The sequence below is a fragment of the Furipterus horrens genome, unplaced genomic scaffold (assembly GCF_987537825.1).
Source record: "Furipterus horrens unplaced genomic scaffold, mFurHor1.1.pri manual_scaffold_9, whole genome shotgun sequence".
In the NCBI taxonomy this organism is placed as follows: domain Eukaryota; kingdom Metazoa; phylum Chordata; class Mammalia; order Chiroptera; family Furipteridae; genus Furipterus; species Furipterus horrens.
Genome location: NW_028327179.1, coordinates 34,736,822 through 34,752,688, shown reverse-complemented (window position 1 = coordinate 34,752,688; position 15,867 = coordinate 34,736,822). Strand labels below are relative to the sequence as shown.

General features: G+C 38.7%; 1 protein-coding gene and 1 pseudogene across 2 annotated transcripts in view; one reads left to right on the top strand and one right to left on the bottom strand.

Annotated features, from left to right (window-relative positions):
• CDK14 (cyclin dependent kinase 14) overlaps positions 1-15,867 on the top strand; it is a 564,775-nt gene that overhangs the window by 21,039 nt on the left and 527,869 nt on the right. The window lies entirely within an intron of this gene.
• LOC150001584 (peptidyl-prolyl cis-trans isomerase A pseudogene) lies at positions 10,570-11,090 on the bottom strand (annotated as a pseudogene).

Genomic DNA, 15,867 nt, shown 5'->3' with positions numbered 1-15,867 from the left:
ATCTTTGGGTGTTCTTTTCCCCTTTTCCCTGAAACTGCTTGGTCTTGGTAGGGACCAGGTTCAGCCACCAGCCACTGTGCTTCCTTCACCCCGAGCCCTTTCACAGCCCTGGCAGCGGGTCCAGTCAATTTACGACCTTTTGGCTGCTTGTGCCATCCTTCTGCTGTGGCAGACATGACTTCCCTGGGTGACTGGAGCAGGCGCGGGGGGAAGGAGAGCGGAGTAGCAAGCGGGAGATGCTCATGTTCTGTAGTGATTGGCCCCCCTTCTGCAATTAGCAGAATTATGACCCCTGAAAAAAGACTTGAGCGTCCTGGGTTCCCCACTGCATTTCAGGGGCTGGTTCTGTCATGTGTGTCATTTGATTTACTGTGAGTTGGGAAGAATTGAGGACATAAGGAGTTATTTTTAAATTCTTCTCTGGTACCAGTTGGGCTCAGATGTAGGAGAATTGGTGCCTGCTTAGTGTTTTTTTTCTTTTTGATGACGAGGAGCAAGGAAGTGAAAACCTCCAGAGAGCAGAATCAGTTTTCCGGTCACCAAGCTCATTAAGTTAATATTTACTTTGAAAATGAACGTAGTTGCCAGCCCTCCCTGCTGTTTATTTGGGGATCATTCAACTTACACGTGAGAGCCTCTGACTGGTTTCCACTTCCATTTGGGCATTTGTCCTCTGAGGCCAGTTGCCAGTGTGATGTGCTGATCGTGGTTATATAGTACCTATTATTATTATTATTATTATTATTATTTTACTTCAAATCACATTTATCTTGAGAGTGAAGAAAGGGACAGAAATGAAACTCGTCAATTTTTTTCCTGTTTCTGTGTGTCTACTGCTCAATCTTGTTAAACCTGTTTCTAATAACTTGGTTACCACATACTCAGGAGTTTAAGAAAACTGGAAATTTGATTAAAATACAGCCTCAAAACAGATTACATTTGAAATTATTGATATTTATTTTTTGTTATTAATTCTAACATAGTACTATATTTTTACAAGATATAAGATAACACCTGGTATTAATGAAAAGATAAAATATACAGGTGGTATAGAAAAATTAGGAGCTTATGAAAATAAAATTTTATATTTAGTAAAAAGTTTCTTTCAATACCTTTAAAAGTATTCTTTTCAATTTATAGTGTTTTTTATTTAAATGCATGAACAGGGTATATCTCACTATTGTTCAAGTCCTTTTTATGAAGTATTATAGTTTTCTTAATCCTTGTCACTTGCCTTTTTCATTTGTTACTCATTTCAAGACATCTTTTAAAAAGTACTGTTAATTAAGAATATGATTCAATTTTTGTTTCTGCTTCTATAGATTTTTATATATTTATTTTGTATTTTGCTATTTTACTGAACTCTTGATTTCACTATTCTTCAGAGGTTTTCTTTGGGTTTTCTAGGTATATAACATATGTGCAAATTATATTTTCCTCTCTTCCTGTTTTTACCAGTTATTTTTTTCTCTTGGTGCTAGTAACTTTCTAAATTAAAGTTGTTATTTTCTTTAGGTCTCAGGTGAGTATTTTTCTAATATAAACAATTGTAATGAATATAAAATGTTGATTATTTCAACTCCCAGGTATTTAATATCCTAAGGTCCTCAGATAATTTTATCTTAAGTTATGTTGGTGACATTTTAAAGCATCCTGTATAAGAGAACTGCTGGTTAAGTTTTATTATTTGAAGGCTGCTTTGAGGAATTTTTAAATTAACTTATTTAAAAATGAGATCTATGCCTCTTTATTCAATATCTTTTGGACATTCCTTTGCACTTAAGAGTCTGTATATTTGAATGTTTGTGTAATGAAAGCCACAGGTATGCCCTGCATGATGTTGCAATTAGCACATAATATCAGAAGCCTACCAAATGTTTATGAACTTTCGGTGGGACATTTACCACCATTTCGGGGATCGATGAGCATCACCGATGTTGGTGTGGGTCACAGGAATTACTGAATCAGTGGCTGAGGGGGTGGGTATTTTTCTTCGAGATTTCTTTGTCTTTGAGTGATTGGCACTGGATCTTTTTTGGCTTGCACTCCAGGGCTTTCCGCCCTGAGCTCCCTCTGCTGGAGGGAGGGTGCTGAGCTCTGGGATTTCTCCACTCGGACAACCTTTGGGTGCCTCCTGTTCCTTATCGTCCAGACAACGATCATAATCTCTACCTGGCAAACCTATTGTGAAGATTAATCAGATAGTGCTTGTACATCCTTTAACAGGTTGGCACATGGCCAGCACTCTACTTCACAGGGCTTGATTGTGCCCCTCACAGCATCTGAATCCACCAGTGACACTTGCCTCAACCTTCTCTCCATGTGAACTCCCACATCTGTGGGGAACAAGTCAGGGTCACATGGTGCCTGTTTAGCTTTGTCATGGGGCACCAGCGATCTTTTAGGAGCCTCCTTATTTTAAAGATGAGGAAACTGAGGCTGTGAAGTCCAAACCTCCTGCCACGGCTCCCCACCCATCCCATCACAGTGGCCCCAGCATAACGAGGTGCAGAAGGAATGACCACTGGTGGGGTTTGTCTGCTAGGTGGGTTTTGGTTATCTCATTTGTTCCGCAGTGTTTTGCACTTAGCATGTGTGGAGTGAGTTTCATTTTTGGGGTCTTTCTGGTGAATTTATTCCCATGATCCAGACATGACATTTTTTTCTCTCTTATTTCAGAATGCCATAGGAATTCAATTGTTTATTGATGATGAGACCAAAAAACCCTAACATATTTTTTCTTTTTTAAATTAAGTGTATTGGGATACCATTGGTGAATAACATGTAAGTTTCAAGTGTAAAATTCTGTAACACCTTTGTATATTGTACTGTGTGTTCACCCCCAGAAGTCTAGTTTTCCGTCAAGATGTATTTGACCCCCTTTATCCTTAAATTTTTTTTCTTTGAGTACATTATTTAATCTTCCCAATAATGTTGGCATTATTATTGCTACTTTTGCAGATGGGGCAGCTGAGGGTTTAGAGCAGTTAAGCAACTAGCGCAGGGCTAGTGAGGAGGTGGAACTGGGGGTGATTAGCACCCTTGCCAGCAGCTAAAGTAGCAACTGAGAGGGACCTACTGGATTGTTGGCCTCCTAAAGGGAACGTTGAAAGTTCCTTGCATTTAAGTGATACTGAGTCCCATTCATTGTTGAATTGTGTAACTTTTAAGTTGCTAGTTAATGCTAAGTGTGTATTAGAGTAGTCCTTGGCTGTGGGACTACATTCTGTAATTGAGAAACAAAATGACAGTGCTGGGAACAAATTGATTATTCTACTTAGAGTAGGTAGGTGCTTGCTCCAGTTCTAACCTCCTCTGGAATTTGCCTTTAGGATGCTTTCTTATCTAATTAAGTACGGTCCAGATGTTGTGCCTTGTCAATAATTTAGTACCCACCTCTCTCACCCCTGTTGTTAGTTTGGAAACAATTTAGAATAATCTGTGCACATTTTTAAAAACCTGGAATGTGACTGTTCATTTGTGTGGTAGTCTTTTTACTCCAGTAGAGATAGTTAGTTGTTTTTTGTACTTACCTTGATTACGATCTTGTTGAAAAACTGAGGATTCAGTGTGGTGGTGACCTTTTCTGGAAGTCTCTAGCCTGTAATAGGGGGAAAAACAAGCTGAGATCCATGAGCATGTGTTTTGGGGTTAATTTTGTTTATATCTTTGTTTTTCCCTCCTTGTTCCCACAATATATAAAAAAATTAAACATTAGAGATAAGACATTAGTGCATTTGATTTTTATCTAAGTGGGGAGCGAGGGTGTGGGAGGGTGGGGCAGTACCCACTAACCTTATTAGTGATTTGGAAGATTTAATATTCTGATCCCAAACATCTAGCAAAGGCTATCCTGACTATTTTTACTGAAAGCTCTTCCAGTCATTCGGGGTAGTTTATATTGTTTATTTACTTTTGTGTAAGGAAGTTCCTTCTTTACTAGCCCAGCTTATCTTAGATCAAAGTTTCCACCCAGGTACCCTTACTTAAGTAGTATTTATTGCCCGAGGCTGTGTGTGTTTTCTTTCCTTCTTTTTTTCCTTTTAAAAGCTTTCTGAATTTTTGCCCCATCTGCACTCTCTGGTTTTTCTTCCTTTTATTTATGACTTATGTAATGAATATTCATATTTGCCATTATTAATGTAGTAGCATACCATTTGTCAGCTCATTGGCTTCCTGGTACTATAATTAAAAAAAAAACAACACATGATTTATTTAGCTATTTTTAAAATTTTGTCATCTTTCTTTGTCTTCTTTAAATTTTTTACTTCAAGAGCTTTTAATCATGTGCGTTTTGTGCCCCTAACTGAGACATATGTGCAGGTCTGAAACAGTACAGGATGTCAAATGACTTAAAAGGATTTCTGTCATGGGCTGAAAAGAGTGGCTCTGTGCCTTCTGAGGGTACAGTCTGACCACATGAATACCAATAATTAGACATCTTTTATTTTAAGAGAGGGGCAGCTGTTGCTATAGTTGAATTTGAAGATCTTTAGTTATTTTGCTCCTTTCTTTAAACGGCCATGGTCCATATATGCATCTTGTTGGCATGGCTGGTAGCAGATACCGGCATGTTGATAATGTGAAACAGAGAGGGAAAAAAATCTGAAAAGGAGTATTGGAAGTGTTCTGAACATTAAATCTTAAGGTATTAGGTTTGTTTTCATAATTTTTTTTCCGTTTATTAATAAAAAAGTAAACCACCTTAGCATTCTTCATGCCAATTCATTTTTGAGTGCTTTGAAGGGAAAATTCCCACCCATCTTACACTTGATCAGAAGGCCTAGCCATGAAAGCTCCCCTAAAGTGCCCACAGCCACCCCTTGGAGCTTTGGTTAGGATGGCAGTTACAGTGGGGACTGTTGGTGCCTTCCTGGAGTTTTCAAGCCTTTTATTTAAATCAGTGCTTATTATCACTCAGTGTTGTTTGAGAACACAGTTCCTGCACCTTAAAACCCAGTGATGACTTCCGCAGGGGGTGTGGGATTAGAGGGACGGACCACTGCATCCCTCTTTGCCACCATCAGAGGTCCTGCAGCTGCTTCTCAGGCCGGTTCATATCAGCAGCAATGTCACTGCATAGTCATAGCAGATTTTTATAGGGCTTTAGAGTTTACGAAACAATTTCTCATGTTATTTCAGTACATTCTTGCAGCAGCCCTGTGAAGTGGTGGATAAATATTTCAATCCCTGTTTTGGAGAGGAGGAAGTTGCACTCTTGAGAAGGTGAGTGCTGTGCCTCAGGCCACAATTTCGTGTTCTCACAGTGGAGTGGGCCTGGAACCCAGGCGTCCTGCCCACCTGCCCTCACTCTGTTATTCTGCTTCACCTGAGAGAGTCAGGGTTTAAGAACACTGCATTCAGGATCACATCAGGGAGGTGTGTGACCTAAAAGCCCTAGTAATATGGATTTCAAAATGACAGTCACTTCTTCAATCTTACAACATTAATGACAAATACTATGAGCCACCCACTAATGTGTCCATTCAGACAAATACATTTTATTTCCTATATTTTGTGACATATTTATAGACTTGAATACTTAATTTTCTTTAGCTGTGAAGAGCCTAAATCCTATTTTGTATTCTTCAGATGCCTCAAGAGCCAAGAGCTCAAATTGTGTTAGGAATATTGGCAGTTTGGCTAGGAGGACAGGAGAGCAAAGTGACTAGCAACCATCCCCTTGAGAATGAGAGAATGAGACACTTGGACAGTGTTACAAACTGGGGCAAAGGTTTGGTGAAAACAGGAAGCTGCTTGTGAGAAGAATTTAACGTTAGATACGGATTCGAGTTTTTGCTCCATCATTTAGTAGCTTTGTTACAACCGACAGACGGTCTCTTCATTTCCTGGAGCCTCGGAATCCTCGTGGGAGAGTGAAGGCCGTGAGGCAGTGTCATGGACTGGGTGGGAAGCCAGGGTGCTTGCTGCCTGGTGGCATCAATCTGCAGTCATGTCTGGCTCCAGCTCTTCTTGGCTGTGGGATACTTATAACCTCTCTGTGCATTTTGAAATGGGGGGGGGTGATAATGATGATGATCATGATGATGATGATAAGTACCTGATGCCTCTACTAAACTCAACCAGGTTAGTTTTTTTCTCTCCTCTATAGGTTTGTTGAGGTTAAGCCTAATGAAAGGAATTTAAATCCACTAGAATATAATTTTTTTAGCATTTGCATCAGATTTTTCATCATGTAGCTATTGGCCTATTATACCTTGAACATTCATTCTTTAAATGTGATCATTTTGTACTATTAATCACTTAAAATATTGTATTCTATCATATCTAGGAAATTCATTATGAGCCTTTGGAAGAGAGAAGGCTTTGTGATAAAAGCCAGCTGCCCAGACAGTTCCACCCCCCACCCATCCCCCAGCAGACTGAGGAGCAGCTCGATGGCAGAGGTCCAGATTTCCTAAGTGATGGGATTGTTCCCGGGGCCAGGAATGAGAGGAATCTGCCTGATTGGAGATGGCTTCAGCCACTTCGCTTGCTTCACATTTGTAGTCTCATTGCCAAACTAACTGACCGGGCACCATTTTCCATTGTTCCAAACACTGTTTTAACATTGCTGTGTGTGGAGGTCCTGCTATTAAAAAAATGACCTTTGGATCTACTCTTTAACCTCATGAAGTTTTTCTGTATTTGTACTGTGGGAGACGAACTGTGAGTTCATTTTAATTTATAGTTACATCGTACAAATGAGCATGGTCAGCCTCTGGCTGTGTTTTTCACCTTTCTTAATCTGACTCAAGGGTTGAATTTTGCTTTCTCCATTTACTTAGGGGAAGGTTTAGTTATTTGAATGGCTCAGGCCAGGAAATTATTGGCTGTTGTCAGTGGAATTTGTTTATCTTTTCCACCCCTCTGCATTCCTAGACTCTGAGCGAACTACTCATCACTGTGATTGCACTTCAGTTTGTGTCAGCCCCTCCCCTGGCCCTGTTTTTATTATATGCTTGATATTTATTTCCTTTTTGGGTGTAAATTCAGGGACCCCCATGCAGACATTTCCTAAAGGGTCTCTTGCTCAGCAATTGTTAAAATAAAAATATTTACTGCTGAACACCTCCTGTTCTCTTTTCATTTGCCTGCCTCCTAAATACACATTTTCTGCAGGTATTCTCTGGGATTTAGGATCAGTCTATCTACATATTATTTTTTTAAACTTGAGGTTGATGCACATAGTGAGTTTCTAGAGCAGCACTGTGCAATAGAGCTATAATGCAAGCCACACATAATTAACATGTCTTCTAGTAGTCAAATTAAAAAGTAAAAGAAATAGACTAATTTTAATATGTTTTTTAACCCAATATATAGTAGTCTTCCTAAATTGAAGGAGGTGTGTTCCAAGATCCCTAGAGGATGCCTGAAACTGGAAAGTATTAAACTATATATATATTTTCCTCTCTCTATATATGTTTTTTTCCTTTACATATATACCTATAATAAAGTTTAATTTATACATTAGGCACAGTAAGAGATTAATACTAACCATAAAATAGAATTATAACAACATCTTGTCATAAAAGTTATACAAATGTGGCATTACATATTATGTAAATTAAGTTTAGTTGAACACAAGCACCTCAATATCACAACAGTCAGTTTGATAACTGAGATAGCCATTAAGTGGCTTGCGGATGGGTAGCTTATACATAGTGGATACACTGGACAAATGATGTCCCGGGTGGGACAGAACAGGACGGTGCGCAATTTCATCATGTTACTTAGAATGGCCTGCAATTTAGAACTTATGAATTGTTTATTTTGGGAATTTTCTGTGTAATATTTTCGGATCATGGTGAAACCATGGAAAGGGAAAGCTTGGATAAGGGAGACTGTTATCAAAATATTGTAATTTGGACATATGATCAATATAAAAATTATTATTGAGATTTTTACAGTTTTTTTGTGTTAAGTTTCAAAATATGCTGGTATAATTTGCACTTACAGCTTACCTCAGTTTGGACTGGCTACATTTCAGGTGGTTAGGAGTCGCATGTGGCTAGTGACCTCCTTATAGGTCAGCACAGGTCTATATTGTAACATTTCCTCTGTCTTGAAAAGGCATTGCACTCTACTGGCAACTATTTTCTGGTAAAAGTCGCTTAGAAAAGAGGCACGAGTCTATGTCTTTTAGCCAATAATTAATAAATATCTAGAGAAATTTCCTTTGTTAGAAAAACTAATTGTGGGATAAAATATCCTAAAACATGAATTCCAGTGTAGCACGTGTCAAGTCACCTAAACAGTTGATGCTAGTAATAAAAATTTCTTTCTCTTACGGCAAGACTTAGTAAGGATGAGACTGGGCATCTAGCACAGACCCTGGATATACTCACATAGAAGTTGCAGAATTCACTTTTATGTGACTGTGAATGTTGTCTGTGATTGACACTTTATTGTCCTCCTACCCCCATTACTTTCCAAGGTCCTGAGGTTTAAAAGGTGAAAGATGATTGATCTTTAGGATGCTAGCTCATCTGCTTTGTTTCATTTTGGGCCCTCATTTTTCCAGGACCCCTCAATTACCTTCTTTGAAAAAATGGTTACTATGTGTTAAGGATCATTACATTTCAGCTCTTGGAGGGTCGTTATAATCTATTCTAGGATGTAAATCACCTGAGGAACTTGTAACAGTGAGATTTTGATAACAGTAGGTATGACGTGGGGCCTGAGATTTTGCATTTCTGGAAAATTCTCATGTGACACTGATGGTGCCAGTCCACTACTTGGAGAGGCAAGGATTTTGTGCTATGGTAAGAAAATGCCGATTTTTGTTAAGTTTTTATCAGCCTGCAGCAAAAAAAAGAAAACTAGTAATGTAGTGACTGAGGTTTTCCATCATGCTAAAAGTACTCTTTCGTTTTATCAATCTCTTAGACTTCAGAAATAATGTCTATCATGCCTTCTTGTTACCATGGTAGTTACTTAAAAAAAAAAAAAGACCTTTTCTGGTAAAATTAAAAAGCTGACAACCCTGTTTATATCTTCAAGTTAATAAAAGAAAATAATTTTACTGTTGTCCCACAAAGCAAAAGCTTGCTGGTTCAATTCCCTGTCAGGGCACTTGCCTGGGTTGCACGCCTAGTCCCTGGTTGAGGTGCTTGTGAGAGGCAACCAGTTGATATTTTTCTCCCTCTCTGTCTTGCTCCCTTCCCCTCTCTCTAAGAATGAATAAATAAAATCTTTAAAAAAAAATCACAAAATAATGGAGTGTGTACTGGTGTTTGGTAGGTGGGGAACCTGTGGTGTTAACATTCTGTAGTGTACAGAACAGCTTATACTGTGCATTCTGCAAAATCCTAGAATGTCCCTATTAGAGATTCTGTTGGTAAAAAACCTACAAATAATTACCTGAGCCAAAAACCTAACCCATTTAGCATATAAAGACAAAGAAATTTTTTTTTTGACCCATGTTAATATATGAAAATTTCAGTAATATAACTGCTGAGTACATTAAAAGTTGTACTTTGACTTACTGGTAACTTAACAAAGACATTTTGACAAATCCCATCACAAGTAGCAGTGCTGCTTGTGGTATTTGAATTGTACCAGTACATGTTTGTGGGCAATATGATGACTATGAATATATGTCTCTTTTCTTTCTCTCTTCCTCTCTCTCCCTCCCCCACGCCTTGGCCTTTATTTAAAAATAGCCCATGCCTGCCCTGGCTGGTGTGGCTCAGTTAGTTGGAGCATCCACCCATAGATCAAGGGATTGTGAGTTCGATTTCTGGCCAGGGCGCATGCCTGAGTTGTGGGTTTGATAGGGTGCAAGCAAGAAGGTAACCAATTGATGTTTCTGTCTTGCGTTAACGTTTCTCTCTCCCTTCCTCTTGCTAAAAGCAATGAAAAAATGTCCTTAGGTGAGGATAAAATATATATATATATATATACACACACACACACATATATATATCCCATGCCCTGGCTGGTGTGGCTTAGTTTGTTGGAGTGTCATCTTGTAAATTGAAAGGTTGTGAGTTTGATCCCCAATCAGGGAACATTCCTGGGTTTTGGGTTTGACTCCTTTTGGTGTGCATACGGGAGGCAGCCAGTTGATGTTTCTCTCTCTCTTTCCCCTCCCCCTTCCTCACTTCCTAAAAGCAATGAAAAAAACTGTCCTTGGGCAAGGATAAAAAAATGTCCTATAAAATGTGTTGCATATATTTAGGTGAATGTCTTTACTTCTTTTAAGTTCAAATTTACTCATTAAAAATGGTTGCAAATGGGGTGGTGGGGCAGTGGAAAGCAACGAGAAAATTGGGACAACTAATAGAACAGTTAAAAAAATTAAAAATTTAAAAAATGGTTGCAAACATTTTACTGGAACATTAAATCATTTAGTGTAGTCATGCCTGTTTACTTCTTTTTTGTTGTTGTTGTTTAGTTTTTATTTCATAATCATAAACTTAACTCGGCAATCCAGCTAGACTTGGAAGGGGTAAGGAAATTATGGAACCCAATCAACTGCGGCAAGAACACTAAGATTACAGAACATTCCAAACAGAGAGGGGTGAAGGGGTGCTCTCCTGAGCTGCAGAAGGAATGGTCTGGTGGTTAAGATAAAACCCACATCAAATGTATTAGAGTTGTCCACAGTCAGTAATGGTAATCTTCTTGCTGATCTTGCCATTCCTGGACCCATAGCGCTCCATAGCTGTCACAACACCCGTGCCGTCTTTCACCTGGCCGAAGACCACATGCTTGCCATCCAGCCACTCAGTCTTGGCCATGCAGATGAAGAACTGGGAACCATTTGTGTTGGGTCCAGCATTCGCCATGGACAAGATGCCAGGACCTGTGTGCTTCAGGATGAAATTCTCATCATCGAATTTCTCCCCGTAGATGGACTTGCCACCTGTGCCACTGTGGCGTGTGAAGTCCCCACCCTGGCACATAAACCCTGGGATAATTCTGTGAAAGCAGGAACCTTTATAACCAAATCCTTTCTCCCCGGTGCTCAGAACATGAAAGTTTTCTGCCATCTTTGGGACTTTGTCTGCAAACAGCTCGAAGGAGATGTGGCCAAAGGGCTCACCATCGGCAGCGATGTCGAAGAACATGGTGGGGTTGACCATGCCTGGATGCGGGAATATCCGGGGCGGCGGTGGCAGTGACGGCGTCTGCAAGGCCTGTTTACTTCTTAAAATATGTAAATACGAGGTCTATCTGGAAAAAGTCCAGCCATTGTTGCCATTGTTAATATAACAAGAATGGTTTGCATGACATCGATGTAACCTGGCAGCCAAGGAGAGTGGACTGGAATATGCATGTGTGAACAATGACGACTTCACTGTACTAGTCAGTGGATGGGTAGACACTATTGAGTGAGCATGTGTATGGTGTGGCTGTTGCACTCAAAATGACTGAGCGAGTAGAGCAATGAATCTGCATCAAATTTTGTGTGAAGTTTGAACATTCCTCCTTGGAAACTATTTGGATGATTCAGAGGACGCAGTGATGGGCAACTGGTGATTGGCAGCTTCATCACGACAGCGTGCCTACTCATGCATCATGTCTCGTGCAGAGATTTTTGGCAAACATCAAATCACCCAGGTGCCTCAGTCCCCCTATATCCCATATTTGGCACCCTGTGACTTCTGGTTTTTCCCAAAATTAAAATCACCTTTGAAAGGGAAGAGATTTCAGACCATTGATGGGTTTAAGGAAAATACGATGGGGCAGCTGATGGCGATTGGGAGAACTGTATGATGTGCCAAGGTCCCTACTTTTAAGGGGACTGAGGTGTCATTGTCCTGTGTACAATGTTTCTTGTATCTTGTATCTTCTTCAATAAATTCTCTTTTTCATAGTACATGGCTGGATGCCTTCTGGACAGACCGTGTATATATACACATAATGAAAGACAGTAAAATTACTTCCCTTGTTTTTGCCTTTATATTACAGTTTCTCTCCTTTTCTGTGTGTGTGTACACTGTCTATGTGGATTCCAAATGTTTGCTATCAAAATATGGCACTGCTCTGACAGGGTTGAGAACGGTGTTTCTGTGGAAGCATCACGGAATCAAGGGTTCCTGCCTCCTGGCTTTGTCTTATTTCTGCAAGCTGCTCATTTAATGCCTCTGAATTCACTAGATGATCTGCACCATGCAAGTTACAGAATATGTTTCGTGGAAGACCTCATACATGGTAACATACCCTCTCTTACTTGGGTACTATTTGCTCAGAGCTCCTCAGAAAGGTAGACTGCCCACCTGAGATGCTCCCCTTGTGTTTTCACTTTGGGAAGACAGACCCTATTGGAGGAAGGGATTTGCCAAGGGCTGAGGTATGAAGGGGTGTGCAGAGTGTGGTGATGGTGATAGGACAGTTTTTCTGAGTTTAAGTTTGTCAGGTGAACAAAAGTAGAGTATGTTTTAGTCTTCCAGGAAGAATGTAAGGTCCTCAGACCAGGGGCCACTATTGTAAGAAGTTTTTCACAATTATGTTTGTCTATTTCAGAGCTATTAACAACAAAATCCATTAAGACTCATGGACTGGGGAGACTTGTATATCTTGCTCAGCAGTTGGCTTGGGTGGGTTATGGGCTCGGAGGCCAAGCAGGAGTCCACAGTGGTGCCAGTAGAGGCTTCTGGGGCTGAGTTGAGGAAAGATAGCAGCGGGTTCCACAGAAAGCCCCTTCAAGCACAAATAATTCTAGCAAGCTTAGATCTGGCTAGAATGTTGCTCATTGATTGCAGCTAGGAAGATATAGGGAGCTCAAGGGTAATTTGCACTGGAAGAATGTCACTGAAGGTGAATCCACTTAAAATGGAGATAAACGTTTCACGGTTAATATGCATTTAAGGTTTGATTGGGATTTGGTCTTTTAGAAAAAAATCTGATAATTACGAAAATAAAATCTGTTCTGGTTTTTATGTGCAACTGTGTGCTAAAAAAGTGAATAAATAGGGACCCTCTATATAATTATGCTTGAATGAAGGACAGCATATGTGTTGCCACATAAGTGTCAGAAATTATTATTTCAAGCATAATTATATAGAGGGCCCCCACTAGCTTTTTATTTTTCTAAGGGATTAATAAAAGTTTGTTAATCATTTTATTTTCTTTTAAAGCATCTATAAAATTGTATATTTTCCCCATATTTAGTTGTTAATTATAACAAGGATCCAGAGTCCCGTATTTTCTGTGGTCTTATATGTAATAAACAGTTTTCAGAAATCACTTTCATTAATCTCATGAAATGTCTATTTTGCAAGATTTGTAGTTGATTTGATTGCATTCATGCCACTGGTGGGAAGGGCCAATAGGGAGGAGTATTTGAGTGTGGAACTGATTTTATAATTCATTAGTTCTCCAGAGAATATTTTTATTTTATTTTATTTATTTTTAATAATTTGTTTGTTTGTTTGTTTATTTTTTAGAGAGAGGGGAAAGGAGAAAGAGAGGGAGAGAAACATCACTGTGTGGTTGCCTCTCACTCGCGCCCCCAACTGGGGACCTGACGTGCAACTTAGTCATGTGCCCTGACTGGGAATCAAACCAGCTCCAGAGAATATTTTAAAATTATGATGAACTACATTTGGGGATAAATGTTTGGATCACAAATTCCCTTACATCCCTTGATTCTTTTATGTATTTTGTAATGCCAGTTTGGTGATAGAATTAAGGGTTCACATGTGCTTATCCTTCATACTTCTATCACAGAATATTATGCAAAGTAAGTTTTAATAAATACTCGTTGAATGGAATTGTTGGGTATCATGAATTTATATTCTTCCATGATTTCATAATTGCGAAGTTTCTCTGAGTTGCTCAAAGTTGACATGATAAAACTTAGCCTTGCATCCTTTTTGTGTTACATGATATAAGGTAATGTTTTCATCTAAAATATGGATCATGACTGTTAAATGTTTGCTTAAAAGAGAACACTTTGTTCTTTGAAATTAATAATAATTAAAAGAAACCACACACACACACACACACACACACACACATACGCATTAAATAGCATCTGTGCAGAGAACTTCCCCTCAACATTATGAACAATTATGAAACATGACCAAAGAAAGGCCTTGTAAATTATGAATATTCTGAAAACAATGAGACATATTCTTCTGCTACAAAGATAACACCAGAGCTAATGGAAGCACGATATGCCTAGGGGGAGATGTCATCAAGACAAACACATTGTTTGTCAAAGTGACATTTAGATAACTGTAAGCAATATTAATCCAGTCATAAGCTGTTGTCAAGCTTAAATCTGATTTTAAAAGTAGCTATTTTAGGCTTATTTGTATATTGCTCTCTAGTATAGTGAGTGATATGAAGCTGTCAAACTTTTAGGGTAAAAGATAGAAAATTGTGTATAATCAGAATTTGGGTCTCTTCTTACCAAATGCTAAAGGCAAACCTTGATTATTTGAATTATCTTGAGTGCTTTGACCCATTTTATTAGGAAATATTGGAGTAAGTAAGCTGCGTTCTCCACCTGTGGTACCACTTCTACCCTGTATAATGGAAGTGTAAGGAAAGAGAGGCTTTGTGTGATGTAACAAGTATTCTTTATACCTAATCATCCAAGGGAGTGCAAGCCCCTGTAAAGGAGCTGCCTCCCATCTGGGGAACATGTACTCTTAGAGGAGTGGAAAAGACTTCCCAAGGGGTATGTAGGCCTGGGTAACGCTGAGAGAATCTCTTTCCAGCTTCGTAACTCAGAACAGAATGTGTTCTTTCTGACAGTTGATCTCTCTGAAAACACATCCATGATCTGGGCATCATGCAGAATCTTCTTTCCCACCACTCCTTTCACATTCTTTTCCTGTTTCACATAAAAACACACTCTCCTCCAACCATATTCATACTAGGGCATATCAGCTCAAGGTTTTCAGAGGCTGGTTCATCCAGCGAAGGACCAGTTCATAGATATGATGTCAGGCAGATCTGAAGGCTTCTCAGCTATTCCTTACTCCATCCATCTTAGTAAGCATTGCATTACTAATAAAGTTTACTTCTCATGTTTAATAATTATCAAGTCAATATGTTTATTGGGCCTATTAATAATTATAAGTAATCATAATAAAAATTAAAAAATTAAAAATAGGAAAATAATCATAATAACTGAATCCAAAAGGCAAATACTAAAGCATAGAGTTTTGTGGTCATAGGAAATAAAAGGCATTTAAACATTTTAAAGTATCTATGAAACTTTTTTCTCCAGAGAAATACAATAGAGTATTCCTCAGTCAGCAAGAGGTTTTCAGGTATAAATATGTGAAAATGAAATTCTGAGAGAAAGAGGAATAAAATATGATTTCAAGGAGAAAAGGGTATAATGTAAATTTTCCTAGTCCTCATTCATATAGAATGTGGATTATGCTGGGAATGAAATCTCCATGGTATTCAGGCTTCTCTGGACACATTAAAAAAATAATTTTAAGGAAGTTAGTTCAAAGACAGCCCACAGAATGGGAGAAAATGTTTGCACATTACATGTCTGATAATGGAGTAGTAATCCATAAGATATAAAGAATTATTACAACTGAATAATAAAAAGACAAATAATCCAATTAAAAATTGGCATAGGATCTAAATAGACATTTATCTAAAGAAGACATACAAATTGCCAATAAACATATACAAAGATGCTCAACATGATTAACCATCAGAGAATTGCAAGCCAAAACCACAATGAGATACCACCTGACACCTACTAGGATGACTAGAATGGAAAAGATAATAACACGTGCTGACGAGAATCTGTGTGGTTCAGCTCCTTTGGAAAATGGTCTGTAGTTTCTTAAATGGTTAACATGAAGTTACTATGAATAAATGTCCACACAAAACTTCTATCCAAATGTTCATAGCAGCATTGTTCATAATAGCCCCAAAATG